The sequence below is a fragment of the Pleuronectes platessa genome, chromosome 7 (genome assembly GCF_947347685.1).
Source record: "Pleuronectes platessa chromosome 7, fPlePla1.1, whole genome shotgun sequence".
In the NCBI taxonomy this organism is placed as follows: Eukaryota; Metazoa; Chordata; class Actinopteri; order Pleuronectiformes; family Pleuronectidae; genus Pleuronectes; species Pleuronectes platessa.
The window spans coordinates 8,685,084-8,701,058 of NC_070632.1; the positions used below are offsets into that span (position 1 = coordinate 8,685,084).

General features: G+C 42.0%; 1 protein-coding gene across 1 annotated transcript in view; it reads right to left on the reverse strand.

The window, feature by feature from the left end:
• Positions 1-15,975, reverse strand: part of ldlrad3 (low density lipoprotein receptor class A domain containing 3) — a 72,231-nt gene that overhangs the window by 16,667 nt on the left and 39,589 nt on the right. The window lies entirely within an intron of this gene.

A 15,975-nucleotide genomic window follows, 5' to 3' on the forward strand; every position in this document is an offset into this window, starting at 1 on the left:
GAGAAAAATGAATCCCTTTGTGAGCAATACGTGACATATTTTTTACGCTTGCAGAGGAAGCTGAAATACTTTGAACTGGGAGCGAAACCTCCAATGATGTTCCTATTAATTTAAGTTATTAATGTAACCACATTTCAGAATGTGTGAAAAACAGCACTTGATGTTTCCTTTCCACGTGCAACTCTGACACGAACACACTCAAACCTCCACACACACACACACACACACGCAGACACACACACACACATGCTCGAGCAGTGAATTCCTCTTGGTAACCTTATCTACTGTGAAGCGGTGGTGACAGGAGACTGTTTCAGAGAGTGAGGTTCCAGTTGAAAGCATTTGAGTGAGTTTCAGAGCAAGAGATCATAGCTACACTGACAGGAGTAATTACGTTGTGGGGAGACACTTTTTTCGTGAATCACCATGTCGCATAGAGCAATTCCAGCTATTTTCTATTATCTTTTCAAATTCAAAACACAAAACCCGAAATAATTTACTAAAAAAGTCAAACCTGCCAATAAGAGACTTTCTGTCAGACTTAGTACTTTGTAGTAGAAAATATCCCCAAAACTGGAAATAAATACCATGTGCATGCAAAACCCTGGTTGAGTAATGTGTGTGTTAACAGTATGTTGTATGTCTGATTCCGTTTGCATCCACTGGTCTGCACAGTGGAGTAGGAATGTCATTCAAGGCCAAAGGAAACCAAGGACAGCCTGCTCAAGACTCATCTGTTGAAGGTACATTGAGCATCAACTTCCTCCCACACCACAGGACCCACGTTATTCTGGCAAACCACGCTACGATAAGTCTGAGCTCAGATAGAGGAGAGGGGATCTGGCTTCAGATCAAGTGGGATAAACCCTGGAAAAATACACACAAAAAAGTCTGCAAAGAGCATGAGTGTCTTTCGCAGCCACGCAGATACAAAATATCAGTGCCCCGCTCACAATGCCAGTCCTCCCCTTGGCCTCACTCCTGCCCTGTTCTTCTCCTGGTTAAGAAACAGAGCGAGACCTCTGAAGCCCATTGCACCATCTAATCCCCTCTCCTTCAACAATACAGCTGGTCAGGCTGGTGGAAGCACAAGGAGCCCCGGCTTCTTTTATCAGTCAAACAACAGAACAACACAGCCCATTGTGGAAAGCCCCTGGCCCCTGCTCATATCTCCGTGTTCAGCTAGAGTGGAATCACTGGGCTCTGTCTGAGTGATAAGAAGCGGAGCATGATGGTCAGCTGGGCCGCTCGTTCATATTTACTCCAAGTGTGACAGCATGGGTTGGACGAAGCACGGAAAGATTGGGGATCCTTGCCTAAAGGAAGGCTGGTACCTGGAGGTCAGAGATAAGGCTGGTTCCAGTGCTTCCCCTGAGATAAGTGTGTGAACTCATGACTCCCTGCGTATAAAAAAAAAAAAGGCAGGGTGGATTTGATCTGTGAAGAATAGCGGTCATGCATTCTGTGTGGTCTGAACGAATAGCAGGGAGCTGCGCTGACGAAAAATGATGAAGCAACAGAACGAAGTCCCAGCAGGAATCTCAGTTTGCCTCGCCAGAAGGTATACTGAGTAAGTCCTATACTCTTTGTAGTGTTTTGCACACTTGCTAGCTGGTCTTGCATCTCAATCTTTTCCCTTGTCTGTCAACTTCTTCTCCTCCCTCCATTTGCATCTCCTCGCACATCAAGTGAAGCGCTCGGCTGGAAATAGCTGACTGACATCTTCAAGAGGACCAAAAACGACTCGACAGCGACAGAGTTCGATAAATTGTGAAGATATGGTGAACGGTGCATTCTTTGGAACCTCTTCTCTAGGCTAGTTAAATCACCACGGCCTCATTATCAGGGAGAAAATAGAACAAAACTGCTCTTGTCGCTAAAGGGAAAGACCAATTACAATCAAAGCTTCTAAAATCAATTATGCATATTCTGTACAGCAGGGGTTCTCAAGCTCATCTGTCCTAAAGACCACTTCAGATTGTTAAAAAACATTCCAAGGGACCTTCCCAAATAAATATGAATAATGAATATGATGATGCAAAAGAAGAAAAATGAAACCGGGCTGTTAATATTATGTTTTGTCACTGTCAGCTGTAATGACCAAAATACAGCTGCCTACCATCAGTGAGACATTTGGGCTTGCTGCTGGGAAGTAATGAGATCGAGACGGGCTGGGATGGCTGACAGGCCGACTTACAGGGGGAGCTTTCAAAGTCGCTTTCGGTTTGTTCCTTTGCCTTTTGATTTTTTGACAGTCACAGTGGAAAACCCTGGACATAAATGGGCAGAAGTGATTGGGCAGGATCCACAGAGAGAGTCCAAAATCCCAAGGTTTCCATGTTGTAGATTCTTTAGAAAATATACATAAAAACAGCTAGCTTTGTAAATTACCAAAATGTTATTTCAACTCAGTAGTGGCAGTACAGCTACCTCCATGTCTCACTAGGTGAAACCTTGGGCCATATCCCATTGGTCGGAGATGACTGCTCCACCTATTCTTGATTGTCTCGTGGCTTATTGGATGAATTTAGGCAGCATGGCTCAGTGTGTGTTAAGTTTTAATTGTGTTAAAGACACTACTCTCTTCTCCCCTTGCTGTACTTGTTCCTTCCTTCCTTTGTGCTCACATACCCCACTGCCTCCAGTTGTTTGTCCATCTCTATTGACAGAATACTTTCCATCGTTTGATCACTAAACTTTCAATGAAGGTTTGTTTTGCTCTCTGCCTCCCTGATGTCTTTTTTTTGTCGTCTCATATCAAACATCTGTGTTTCCTTTCCTCGCCTCATACTCAGCAGGAGCCTTTTTTAATGGGGTACACATCCACATTAATGGTTGGAGGTTAACGCACAGAGCTGCATCTTTAACAGTGTAATTGATCCTCATCCATTCACCCGCTCTTTGACACACACTTGCTTTCTCCCTATAATTATTGCTTCTGAAAATATGTACAGCTATTGATGATCCCCATCCATCAGGCTCAGGCAAGCATGCAGATTGTGTAACGACGAAACACAATCTCTCGCCCACACAACCGCAGATGAGCCGGACCACACATCAAGCTGCAGCACAGAGTGCAAGTGAGTCAACTTCATGCCCATCTAATTGTTAATGCAGCTTCCAGCTATGCATCATCTTTAGCCTGAGCGAGCTGTGCGATGCTGTGTTACGAGGTGGGATCATGTAGCATACCGAGGAAGGGAGTTTGTGTTGCTGTACAACTTTCACAGATGCAGCAACAAAACACAAAGAAACAGGAAAAGCACAAACGCTAAAATAATAGACTATTATTAATTTGTTTTCTCTATCTCTATTCTTCTATTTATTTTGAAGCAAGTTACATACACCTTTATGAATCAGTGCAATGAAAGATAACAGTCAATTAGTTAGTTTGGAAAAATACCAACAATGAGCTAAGTGTTCTTTCAAATAATGCTTAATCTTTGTCTTCCTTTATCTTCTTTATTCTCCCTTAATGCTTTCACGAAGTTGTCCAGAAATATTCAGCTCTTTCAAAGAAAAACGAAAACTAGTGTCCACACTGTCGTCTTTAAGTTTATTTATCTTTGCCAGTTGTCCTCGTTTGAATTAATGTACGGCTTAATGAAAAGCTAAGACTTTAGTTATTTATATTTATATATATTTAGTAATTTATTGGTGATGCGAAATGAAATGTAAGGACATTACTACAGTAAATCAGTAAATCAATAAAGCTACATCGCATGAGGAATTTGATTAAACAGCATTTAATCTGAGGTATTTAATTGTGAACCACAGTTCTGGACATGCCGTCAGACATTGCTGTTATGGAAACGCAAAAAATAAATGAGGGAAAGAATGAAATAACATAAGAGTTGAAACATGATATGAATAATTAAAAATGTCATTCTACTTCTTAAAAGATGAACTCATACATATTTTGTTTCATCGAAATCTTGGAGAGAAAATGAAAAAAAGACAAGTTAGAGAGAATAACAGCCTCGAGTTTTGAAGATATTTCTATGAATACCGACGCAGATACAATGTTTCCCAGTAGACTGGGAGAACTGGAAGAGGCTGCTTTGAGAAACTAGGCTAGCGACCATAAAACATCACTGGAAAGCCTTCCCACAGGAATGCACACAGTTAGTCATGCGCACATTGAGCATCATCTACAAGGAGATCACCTATAGCTCAGTGCATATACAACAATGGATATATCTGTGTGATTTAATAATTGCTATAATGTGCTATAATAATTTCTCTCACAGGACAGAAATACATACAGAAATACTACACCCTGTTTTGTATTTCCTAGCAGAGGGTTATGCAAAAACTACTGAACATATTTCCACAGAAATTGAAAGGATAAAAAGAACCCATAATGTTTGGGGTGGGTCCAGGTTTCTTTTCCACTTGATTTAACGTTGGTATTTTTTGACATTTTCACAGATTTCCCAATGGAAAAATTCATAATTCATGGCTTATTAGGAAACTAATCTGTATGAGTGTGTGCAATTTGGTGAAGCTTGGATGAATTTAAGGGGACTGTTGGGCCTGGGTATTCGCTCTACTAAGTGTCATTCTTTAGTCAGTATTTATCCTGCAAGTGGTGGGGAAATGCTCCACTGCAACTCTATAGCGCCATCTACTGACACTTACTGACCGAACTCAACTGCGTCACTTGTTCAAATGAACAATCAAAGTTCCCAGTAATGTAACTTTGATCGATTAGCAGTGGGATTGCACAACATCCATACACATGTTCCCATTCCCATTAAAAATCTTGAATGCAAATGTATGATGCATATTTTGATGGTGGTTGGTGCTGACAATTAAATTAAAAACATTAAAAAATGATATTAACTAAATAAAAATTAGGTGCTTGGAAGGTAAAAATGTAATTGTACATAAAAGGGACATTCTATTGTTATTGACTGGGTATCAAAATGCAGACAGAGCCAATAAAATGTTTAGTGCTGTGTTCAGTTGTTTAGAAATTCATCCAGTTACCACGTTCAAAATGTAGTGCAACATATTCATGGTAAGAGCTCTTCTCAAGGCTAGAGTGATTCACACAAGGCAGCAAAGTGAATTTAAGCCCACTAGTATTTCTACAGGCTCAGAGATCTGTGCTCGTCTCAGAGCCAGAGAAGCTTGTGATGTGTTTTTCAGATTAGAAACTCAAGCAGTTTGAAAGATTATTATTCTAACAGTGACCCATGCCGACCAAAACAAACTGAGTCAGACTCATCACTGATTAGATATCACTACAAATGGCACATGTATGTTTAGCCTCAAGTTAAAAACACTGTGAAGGAGATATGTCTGTGATAGCAACACTGCATATGCACAATGTGCTGAACAGTACAATATGACACTGATATGGGTTTATTTTGTTATCCAATGATTTATGCATTAATAAAAGATTTACATTTACCTAAGTACACTGTCCGAGGTAAGATTTAAGAGTTGAAAGTTGTATGTTTTCCTCTTTCCATCTCTGTCTTAGTACACACACACTTGTCCTGCAGGCACACCTGTCCTTGTTTTTTCTGCATTATACACCCACCAAACAAAGCTGGCTATAAGAGAGGGCCAAAGGTGAAAAACACATCCAGCCCTCCCTCTCCTAATCTCCAGCATGGTTTTAACATGCTGCTGACATGTGGGCGTCCATGCGAGAATATTGAACAACGGGAGCAACACGGAGGGAGAGGACGGGTGAGGCAGAGACAGAGACCACAGACAAGCAAGAGCAGGGAACAGAGGCGAGCAGAGAAAGCCTGTGATGAGAGGAGACAAGGCAGTGGGGCATGAGGAGGTGAAACTGTAAGAAGAAGTGATGAGGAAAAGGTGGAGACGGGGGCCAGACATCAAAACTGGGAGAAGCTGATGGGAGGTTAATGTTACATGAGCGGAGTGAGTCAAACAGAGAGAGGAGAGAGGCCAATGTGAAAAAAAAGGAGAGACTGCAATCGAGAAAGACTAATTATCATGAATCAGTTCACGGCGTGAGCTTCAAAAATGACCTCCATCATAATATCATACCCTGCAGTTCATCTCTCATCCCCACGCTCCCCTGTCATCATCCACATCCACTGTTTTGTTTGCTGGTTTCATCCATATTCCCTCTTCCATCCTTTGTCTCCCCTGCTTTGTTTCAGTCCCACCTCAGCCTTCTGGCTCGACTTCAGTCGTCCCGATCCCGCTCGCTCGCTTTGTTGTCCCCCCTCTCCCCAGCGCTCCTCTCTGTTCTGCTCGTACCTTTGCTTCCTGCACCTGTCTCTCAGCTTTCTGCCTGCTTATTCTCCTCTCTGAAGAAGTCCTGCTTGCTAATCTTTTCTTCCACCGCTTTGTTTCTCCCTTTACCCTCCTTTCCTCCTTCCCTACCAGCAGCCATGACCCCTTCCCCAGCCACTGTTTCCATCTCTTCTGCTTCTTTATCCTCTCCCTTGATTCCCTGTCTTTCTACACAATGAATGCAGAGGGTTTTCATCTTTTTTCTTTTTTCCTCAATGGCTTTGCCACTCTCCCTAATCCCCCATCTCCGTCAGCTTCCCTCACGCTCTCCATCACTCTCTCCCTTGTGCTTTCCTTCCCTCTTCTGCTCCGTTGCACCCCCCACCCAAATCGTCCTCTCACATTCCTGTCTCTCATACTCTCTGACATGCAATTCCTCTTCTCTTTCTCTGAGGCACTCTTCTTTTTCCTGTGTTCCACTTAAGCCTCCTTTCTTTTTGTATTTCCCTGAAGAACACAGACACTTGCACACACCAAGCTCATACAGGGACCCTCGAACCTCAAAAAGACACACACACACGTACAAGCACCCTCTCTAACCTTTATCACCGACCAATCACACCTTGATGGCAGTCGATTCTTCTCTCTCGAGCTACGCCTTCGGCTCAACCCTCACATGTGTGAAGGCACACTTAGAGTATTGGCAGAGATCACATTTGCATAAAAATAACCTGGCCCATTAGAGTGAGACCTCGACTGACAACTAATGCATCACTCCAGGTTGTACATCTGTTTACTCCTAATAGCTGCACCCCAGTTTGATCTAATGCCACTTTAGTGGATGCACGGGTATAATGCAGCACCTCGTAATTAATACTGCATGAGTTACAGCCCTGACTAACCAATAAATATACGTACATCATTGAGAAATAATGCATGGAGAGGTATTGCACTATTCAGTAGTGAGACTAAAAGATGTAATCCAAGTGCCGTATAATTCATAGCAACCTGACAGGCAATCAATGGGATTTCCTAGCCTAAAGGAGTTGCAGGAGTGGGACCTACTGCTTTTTATAAGATGCAGTGGAGCACCTGATGCTTGAGTTGACTTATTGTTGATTTATTCATATTTAAGCCACTTTTACATGCTTTAAAGCACTAGTTATCTAATAATTCCAGATATCTCTGTATGTCTGTTGCCCGCATGCCTCGAGAAGCACTCATCTTATCACCTTCGCACTTTGTAGTGGTGTTGATAAGGGCCCAAGGAAGTGACGTATCGGATTTGCTTTGATTTGGACACGTCATATACGTTCAATGACTCGCAAGTTACATTGTCGATCACGACAACAGCACATTCAGGACTTCACTCAGTCGGTCTTTACTTGCCAGGGCTCAATCACTTTAAAAGTTTCAGAAAGAAAGCTGCAGCATTACCACAGGCCAAGAAAGCCCATTCCAAACAGGCAGAGCAAGCACTGCATGTGATATACTGAAGCCGACAAGAGTTTGTCATGCTTTTAAGTGTTTCTGCTTTTAATTGATGGGTCCGATATATATTATCCTGAAGAAGAGATAATATGGTCAAAAAAATGATGTGGGGGAAATTAAATCAAGCTCTGGGCATATAAGGCATCCCCTAAAAGCACTGTAGCTAAGTTTTGCCAACATTCATCAAAGCTATCCAAGAGGATGAAATCCATTTCAGAGCACCTCTTAGCTCTGGATTCACACAATTCTCCATTCTCAACTGAGTGCAATTAAAAAAAAATGCAAAAACAGCATTTTTCTCTTCTCTTAGATCACAACGAGCCAAAAGAGATAAAAAAAAGAGTCTTTTATGCAAACTAATGGAAACATTTCGAAGAAAATACTAAAACAAGTGGTGATTACATTTTTCCTTTTAAGTTTCTTTTAGTACATGCTGCAGCCGTTTAAGACTTAATTAGTACTTTCAAAACTTTTGCAAAAAGAGTAGTCAAACTATCTGGTACCACTTTAGAGCTAGTGAGGACGTTAGCAGGGAGAATAATGAGCTGTGGATATCTACATTGGTGCAGCCTCAACACCTCTTAGTTTCTCTTTAATGTGATATTGCTCCAGACCAATAATGGCCTTGTTAGACCTCATTGGAGTCTGCACAATACAGAGTAGGTATGCACGTTTTTCTGAAAAGACTAGTGTATTGTGGAGAGAGCGGTGGTAGAGACGCAGAGATGAAAAGGAGAAGACTTTAAGAGAGAGAGAGTGCCTTGTTTAAAAACTGCACACTTTACATGGTGATCTCACCCCCTTTCTGCTGTCAGACAACCAGCGTGCACACACTGAGGGGGCCACTGAGGGGCACGTTTTTCAAACCAAGTGTCCATGGAGCAGGGGAAACGCAGGAGTAGAGGCCAGGGTTAATACACTCTGATGCAAATGTGACGCTCATAGAAGCACAAATCAGCGAGCTGACAAGCTTGTTTTTGTCTTATTGGGGGAATTCCATTTTATAGTGTCACTTAAGCAATTGTGTGGTTCAAAATGAGACCACAGAACATGATTCAATGCTTTTGGCTGCCTCATGGGGCCTCACAGACCAAGCCAGCTCAACCACAGTTTGACACTTTGTGCTATATCACCCAATTAACACAACGCCAGCCTTTTCTCTGGATTCATCAAGGCAAAAAAAAACAGTTAAAGTAGAAGTGTGGGATGAATGGTTTCAAGAAGTGATTGAAAAACAATGGCTAGTAGACCCACTCCCTCATGCAGCCACATACATGAACACACACAAACACAAAGGGACCCTCACTCAAAGTATAACCACCCAATACAGACAGCACAGCTTTTGTTCTGAGCTGAATTCCTCCACTAGTGTGTGGGTGCAGGTCGTCACTTGACCACCATCACCATGGTGACTGAACGGAGAGACGTTGTTAATTTACAGGAGCAGGGACATCAACGGCTGACTGGTCCGGATTCAAGGACAGGGATGAATCATACAGACTCCGGTCCCAGGCGTGGCCCCCGGGGGCGGCCAGCGCCAATGGCAGCGAGGCACTTAGACAACAGGGGCTCTGAAAGTACGGACACTTGGTGAGGGAGAGAGGAGGAAGGAAGGACACGTGGTAAAAGATTTCAATAATTGTGAATATATTCTCAGATAAAGCAGAGATTACACACAAAGAAGGATGCTTGTAAAGGTTATTGACAGACCTCTCACTCCTGCTCAGCCTTCGTCTACTGCAGACCAGCAGCCAAGAGGCCCCTCAGCTCTGCTTTGTGAGCATGCTTCAGGCAAACCAAAACAAAAACCTGAGTTCAAATCCATGGGCGGTGACATGTGCAACATTGCCTAGTTGTGCCTGTCAAGTGTGCGTTGGCTCTGATAAACTGGCACTATTACACTCCACTCCCACACCTCAGTCTACTGCCATTATGTGCCCCTACGCCGTTTCACGCTCCCACCCACAACTTTCTCTCTCTGCCAGTGCTCTGAGTGCTACTGGCGAAGGGCATGAGCAGATCAACATTTCGTCACTTACACAAGAATTGTACGTGTATTGAGTTGTCATTTTAATCTATAGAAGCTTTATTATTCAGGCCCAAGTCTGGCAGCAATCAGTGGGGGAGGATGTGGCTTTGCAGAAAGCTATTAGCAAGCTAAAGGCATAGTAAGTGCAGACTAAGGGACTATTAATCACTTGGGACTTCTTTGTTATTGGTGTATTTGACTGACACTATATTAATTTCTAGTTGACTGGTGATGCTAATAGAGAGGCAATAGTTACTGTTATGTCAAAGGACAAACATACATAAATGCAGCCACGTCTGAATTACTAGTATCTATTGGCCTTGTAAATGGTCGGGCTGTGAAGACAGGTTGTTGAATACATAGTGATTATGCAAAACAGCAGATGCGCCGCTACTGGATCTATGGAGTAGCTCTTACTCAGCCTTAGGAGGATATAACAAATAGAAAGCTGCAGATTACTCACTGTAGGAGGGGAGCGTCCCTGGAGTCTGAAATGAGGGATTTGACTTCTCAGAGACGGAGCCTCTGTACACAAACCAGAGAAGGTTAGAGCTGCATATTGTGCTGGCTGTGGGAGGCAAGAGCGCCTGTGTGTGTGTGGTGCTGGCCAAAAGGGTATATTATTGTTTTATTGAGCCGGCACTGATAAAAAAAGACAAATTCCCCTGGCCTGCGATTTTCAACAGGAGGTTTATTAAAATGTGAAATAAAAAACAGAAGTGGAGGGTTTAAGTATTCACACACGTGGTCCTCATCAAGTCTTGGTGCCTCTAAGATCTGCAGACTCTGGGGCTGTGGGTGGGCAAATTTTCATCAAACCAATCCGGGTCAGGGGTGATGTCAGCTGCCAATGTTTTAATGATATAATCATGTTGGAGACTAACAACACTGCTGCCATCACCTCGCTCTGACTGACAGTTCTCTGAGGACCTGAAGGTCAATCATTATTCTGATGGGGTCGTCAAAACCATTACAAAAAACAAAAGTGGAGACAGCCGTCTTCTGTTCGCTATGTCTGGACGATTCCTTCTTTGTGAGGAATACAAGATATACCCCTTGAGCCGAAAATACAAATTTTTGTTTGCAGTGCATTATAATTGAAATCACATGTACGTGGTTACTTCCAGTGATAAATGTAGATGTAATCCAAGATGTGTCGCGAGGACCTTCGGTCTGGAGAACTGATATTGGTCGTTTTTTCTTCTAATCAGCCTGATTGATGTTGTGAGGCTTTCAAAGGCATAAGGAACCAAAGGCTGTGCCGTCTCCGACACTTTAAAGATTTATTTGCCTATTATTTGTCCACTTATTGCACCAATATTAAAATAAATGGCGTCTAGAAGAAGTGAAGCAGGTAGAGCATAAATCTTCCCTATGTGATGTTGTAAAGTGAAAGTGTATAACGACATTTCACATATTCTTTGATGCAAAAGGACAACATTTAATTTATTCATTCAATATTTGTGTGCTGTCATTGAAAACTGATTGCTGTGGATCTAAATTTGTTTGATTCGTTCCTGGAGCTCATTACCAAAACTGAAGTCAAATGAATTACAAATATTAAATCCTTCACAACAAAGGTTAAGGGATGAAAGAAGAGCAGGGATGTAGCCATTTAGCAAATTGTGTTCTATATTGCTGTCATTGTATTACAATATGTGTAGTGTATGGGTCTTTTATGAGAGCTGAAAGCTGCATATTTTCTATGTTTTGTAAGAATAATGTGAACGTAAAAACCCAGCTAGTGCTGAAAATAAGTAATAGCTATAAAATATCCGTGCAGCACATTAGTTTAATTCTCTAAGTGGCACTATGTTAAACTGCGTCGGCTCATTAAAATACAAATAATAATCAATCTGAGTCACAAAACAAAAGCCTGGGATTCATGTGTCAACAGAAAACACACCTTATCTTGAAAAATGCACAAAGCCGGCAGAGAGCTTTTGAAGCCTTAAATCCATCATCTGTCCTCGAGAGTTTCTCCCTCCCCCCCACCATGTACACGTCCCCTCTGTTACCTCTCAGAACAACTCCACTTCAGATGAAGAGGAAGAAGAAGACGCTTTTCTTATTTCCCCCTGGTGAGTCGTGTTCGATGTCACTAAAATGCCAGAGACTGAGAAGCTGTCTCAATAAAAATTGTTGTAGCACTTTCTTTCCAAGATGTAAAAAAACAACTATGGTATACAGAGATTGAGATTCATTGCTATTTGCAAACCAGTGCTGGGAAATTCAATTTGCATCATAGCATCATGCAGAAAAAGTACAAAAAAAGAATGAATAACTTAGTCTTTTCTCCCAGGTTTAATTTACCAGAGCTGGTAAAAAAAAAAACATTTAAGACAAAAGCCAGATGCTAGTTGTTGTTTTTTTGTCCAGTGGAAAAGAGGCTTGAGATGAGTCGTTTTGAATCATTGAATCACTTTCGCTCTTCCACGGTCTCAGCACCATCTGATACTCTTTGCTTGTGTTAATTAATGTGTAATGAGGCTGATGTGTGCATTTTAAATCACTCGCATTACTTTCTCTAAATGGCACTAAGGGAATTCTCCCACACTTTTACAAAAGATGTCAGCCACTTTTTCAAGCGCCGTATTAAACTCGACCTTCGGAAAGTTTTCTCCGAGAGTTTACAGTGTTGTGTTATATTAAGTATGAAGAAAATCACTGTCAGATGTGCTGGATTCACTGAGTGTGTGGTCTGATTGTGTGTATCTGCTCATGCATTTGTGCACATGCTTCCTCGGATATTCAGAGAGGTTCTCTTGTTCTCAGCAAGGACTCCGCCAGCAGTTAGCCAGCTCCTGCGTGCCCTGCAGCTGTGTTTCGACAACAATTCGTCGCGGGGGCAGACGTGCGCTGTGTCACTGAACCTTCTATTTCCTGCCACGAGCCGACTGGAAGACCAGAGCAGGGGGAAGCTCGGCTTTGCAAAACTAGCTTTCATGTCATTTCTGTTTCTGCAGTTACATCGCTCGGCCTCGGGGCTCGACTGGAAACAAATGCTCCTCTCATCCTGTCATGAGCTTATCGCTGCCCCTCACTGGATCCAAATCCCTGCCCTTCTCTTCTAAATCACCTAACTCTCTATGCTTACCTCCATCTTCCTGCCCATTGCTATTCATTGCTCCCCGCGACTCCCTTTTTCTGGTTTACTACGTTATGTTTTTATGTTGTGCACTTTCTATTTCTTTATCTCTGCTCTCCGTTACAGACTCCCCGTCCCACTGCTAATATCTTTCCACGGCATTATTGCAGCAATGGGTTTATAGGAGATTGTGTATTGTTACATTGCAATGTTTGCCACTTTGCCAAGCCCTCTGCTATTTAAAAAAATCCATTATGTATCATATAAAACCATAACCTCTAACCACTAACCTCTGTTCTAACTGAGCTAAATTGTCTAAAATAACTCAAATGGAAAAAATAAAAGCACCGGGGATAAAACAAATTGATGGTTTGTGTAGATCTAATTGTCTGACAGCTCTGGTGGAATAACCAATTGCTGGTAAAGCCATAATGATCTGTCCGCTGAGCTAATGTCTTGAATGTTCAGGGGAGGCAAATGTGGACGCACGAGGAAGGTAATTAAGGGTAAAGAGGAAGAGGAGCTGAACAGAGGAAGAGCAGCAGAGAGAGAGGACAGAGAGCGAGGCAGGTGATGCTGTAGTCAGGTGGCTTAGAGCGGATATTGTACGTCTTATCTGTCACATGCAGGACTGTGCTTATTATAGAGAGGGGAAGTCAGAGCAGAATGTAAGGTGAGTGTGAGGTAAAGTGTGTGTGTGTGTGTGTGTCTGTGTATAAGGGAAGAATTAAAGGTAAATGCAGAAAAGCCATCACTTCCTCCGAAGCACACAGGGTGATGACAAAAGAAATAAAGACAGAAGAAATTAACAAAAATATTGTCTGTTCTGAAGACCACCGCCCCACAGAGCTCACACCTTCCCAGCACTCTCAGTATATTTCCGAAAGCTCTACACCCAGTTTTTCAGCTGCCCGTCTTACATACTAATATTACCTAAAAATCTGTGGTGTACAAAAATCATATCTTGAAAAGATCTTTGAATCAGTCCGTAACATTAATTATCACATTCAAAGTCACAGGATTATTTCTTTTGAATTTTAAGAGTAACTTAAGAGTGAAGGTTGTGGTTATAAACTTAATTTGCAGAGAATGACTAGCACATAATTTATATTTTTTTTGTTATTTAATGTGTACTTTTGAGTTTTTATTTTACTCCATGTCCCATTTGCTAATATGGAGGAGGCAGGGTTTATCACCTTCACTGCAGTCAGCCACCAGGGGGGGATCAAGATGACTGGGCTTCACGTTTAAGGAGCTGTCATGTCGTCTATCTTTATAAATCAGAATAGTAGAATGCTTTGATGATTATATAAACTGCATAGTTTGTCAGTTGTGTCTCATCATAAAAACTTTTTTGCAGCCGAGCAGCATCAACTAGATAAATGGTGTTGAAACCTTTCACAGGGATCTGCTTTCCATATTTTCAAGTGTACATTGTGACTCCCCTGTTTATCAGATACGTTCTGCCTCTTGAGTTTCGATCAAGTTTCTGCTGACTTAGCCTATCTTACTACTGGTAATAACATTACCGTCTCGTGGGCTATAGATGCTGACGGGTTATTGTCGGCTTTTTTTCCTCTGTACTCCGAACTTAGCCTGTTCTTTTTTATCTTACAGACTGAATCAATTCTACAGCATCACTTACACGCAAGAAAAAAAAGAGTAAGAGTCCACACTGAGTTGCCTTGGGGTTTTACACACATCAGTGTTGGACTGCTGGCAGATATCAAGTTGCAGAGCCGGTGGAAGTGCAGCTGAAGTGATGACAGAAGCCGTCTCTTGTGCCACAGTGGCAGGAGCTGCCTGTGAGAAGTGGAGCTGCCAGTGGAACTATCATGGCCTCCCAGATGTAAGTGGTACCAGTGAATAAGACATTTTCCTCCCCGATTTTATAACAGAAGCCATCACGCTCACTGTCAGGCATCATCCTACTGCTGCTTTGGTTACAATACAAACCCCCAATGTCATCAACAGCCTTGTACTTCAAACCATTATGCTCCTGATGCCACGGGCTGTGTCCAAAATCACCCACTCATTCACTGTCCTCACAGGATTATGACGTACAAGCACAACACTGGTAAAAGCACTTTAAATGACCATGTTTAAATGTAGAAATAAATCAAGTTTCCTGCAGTTTGTCCTGCTCTGTCCTTATTACATCTTCTAATGGCTCAAGATTTGTCTCATGCCGGTCAAAATAACAAACGATTAAACTGACTGTAAAAGACAGAGAAAGACTGTTCAAACCGGTCAGCGAAAATGACTGCAAATATAAACCTGTCTGTCTTTATCCGCATGTTAATTCCGATCTTTTTGATGAGAATAAGGAGGAGAGAGAGAACGCAGAGACATATGTACACACGTCTCTCTGTTCAAGTTCAACAGACATTTGAGGGACTGCTCTTCTGATTCAGCAGAATTAAATGACAGCAGCCTGGGTCTCCATCAGTGTTACATTAAATCTGCAGTGGCTTTGCTGTGTCTTTAAGAAGCACAGCCTGTAAAATACATGTCCTATGTGACGCCTCCACATATATCAGATGATGAGACACTGTGAGAAAAATAATCTCTAAACTCCCTTTATCATCGTTTCATCCAAATAGAAAAGACAAACTACTGTTATCTACAAGCCAGCACCTGTTCTGAAATCTGCTCTAAAGTTCACTGCCAATATTTCCCACAGACACTTTTCTGATCAAGTGAAAAAACTCTGGTTCATCACAATGGATGAAAATGACAGTGGTTACGTCTCAGTCTCATTTTGAAATTGTTCACATTTCTGTTAGATTACGTATCAACTGAATTAATTGAATGAAGATAGAGACGTCTATTTCGAGACCTTTACTTTTAACTGTGGGAGAAAAATGATCTAACTCAGTCTGTATAATTGGTCTCTGCAGCTACATCTGCCAAACCACAGCGTGTTGAAGCTTCTCGAGTTTCACGTGCACTGTTTTTCCCAATAATTAGCTCCAAAAAAAATTCCCCGAAAGATAATTATCTACATGACCAGTCTTGGTACAGTGTAATAACAGTCCATGCGAAAGGGATGACTAATTACCTTCTACACATCGAGTGATGGCCAATTAGGATAGCCATTACTTTTATTTAAATGATTTCTTCTTCATGAAATAAAAGCAGTGTG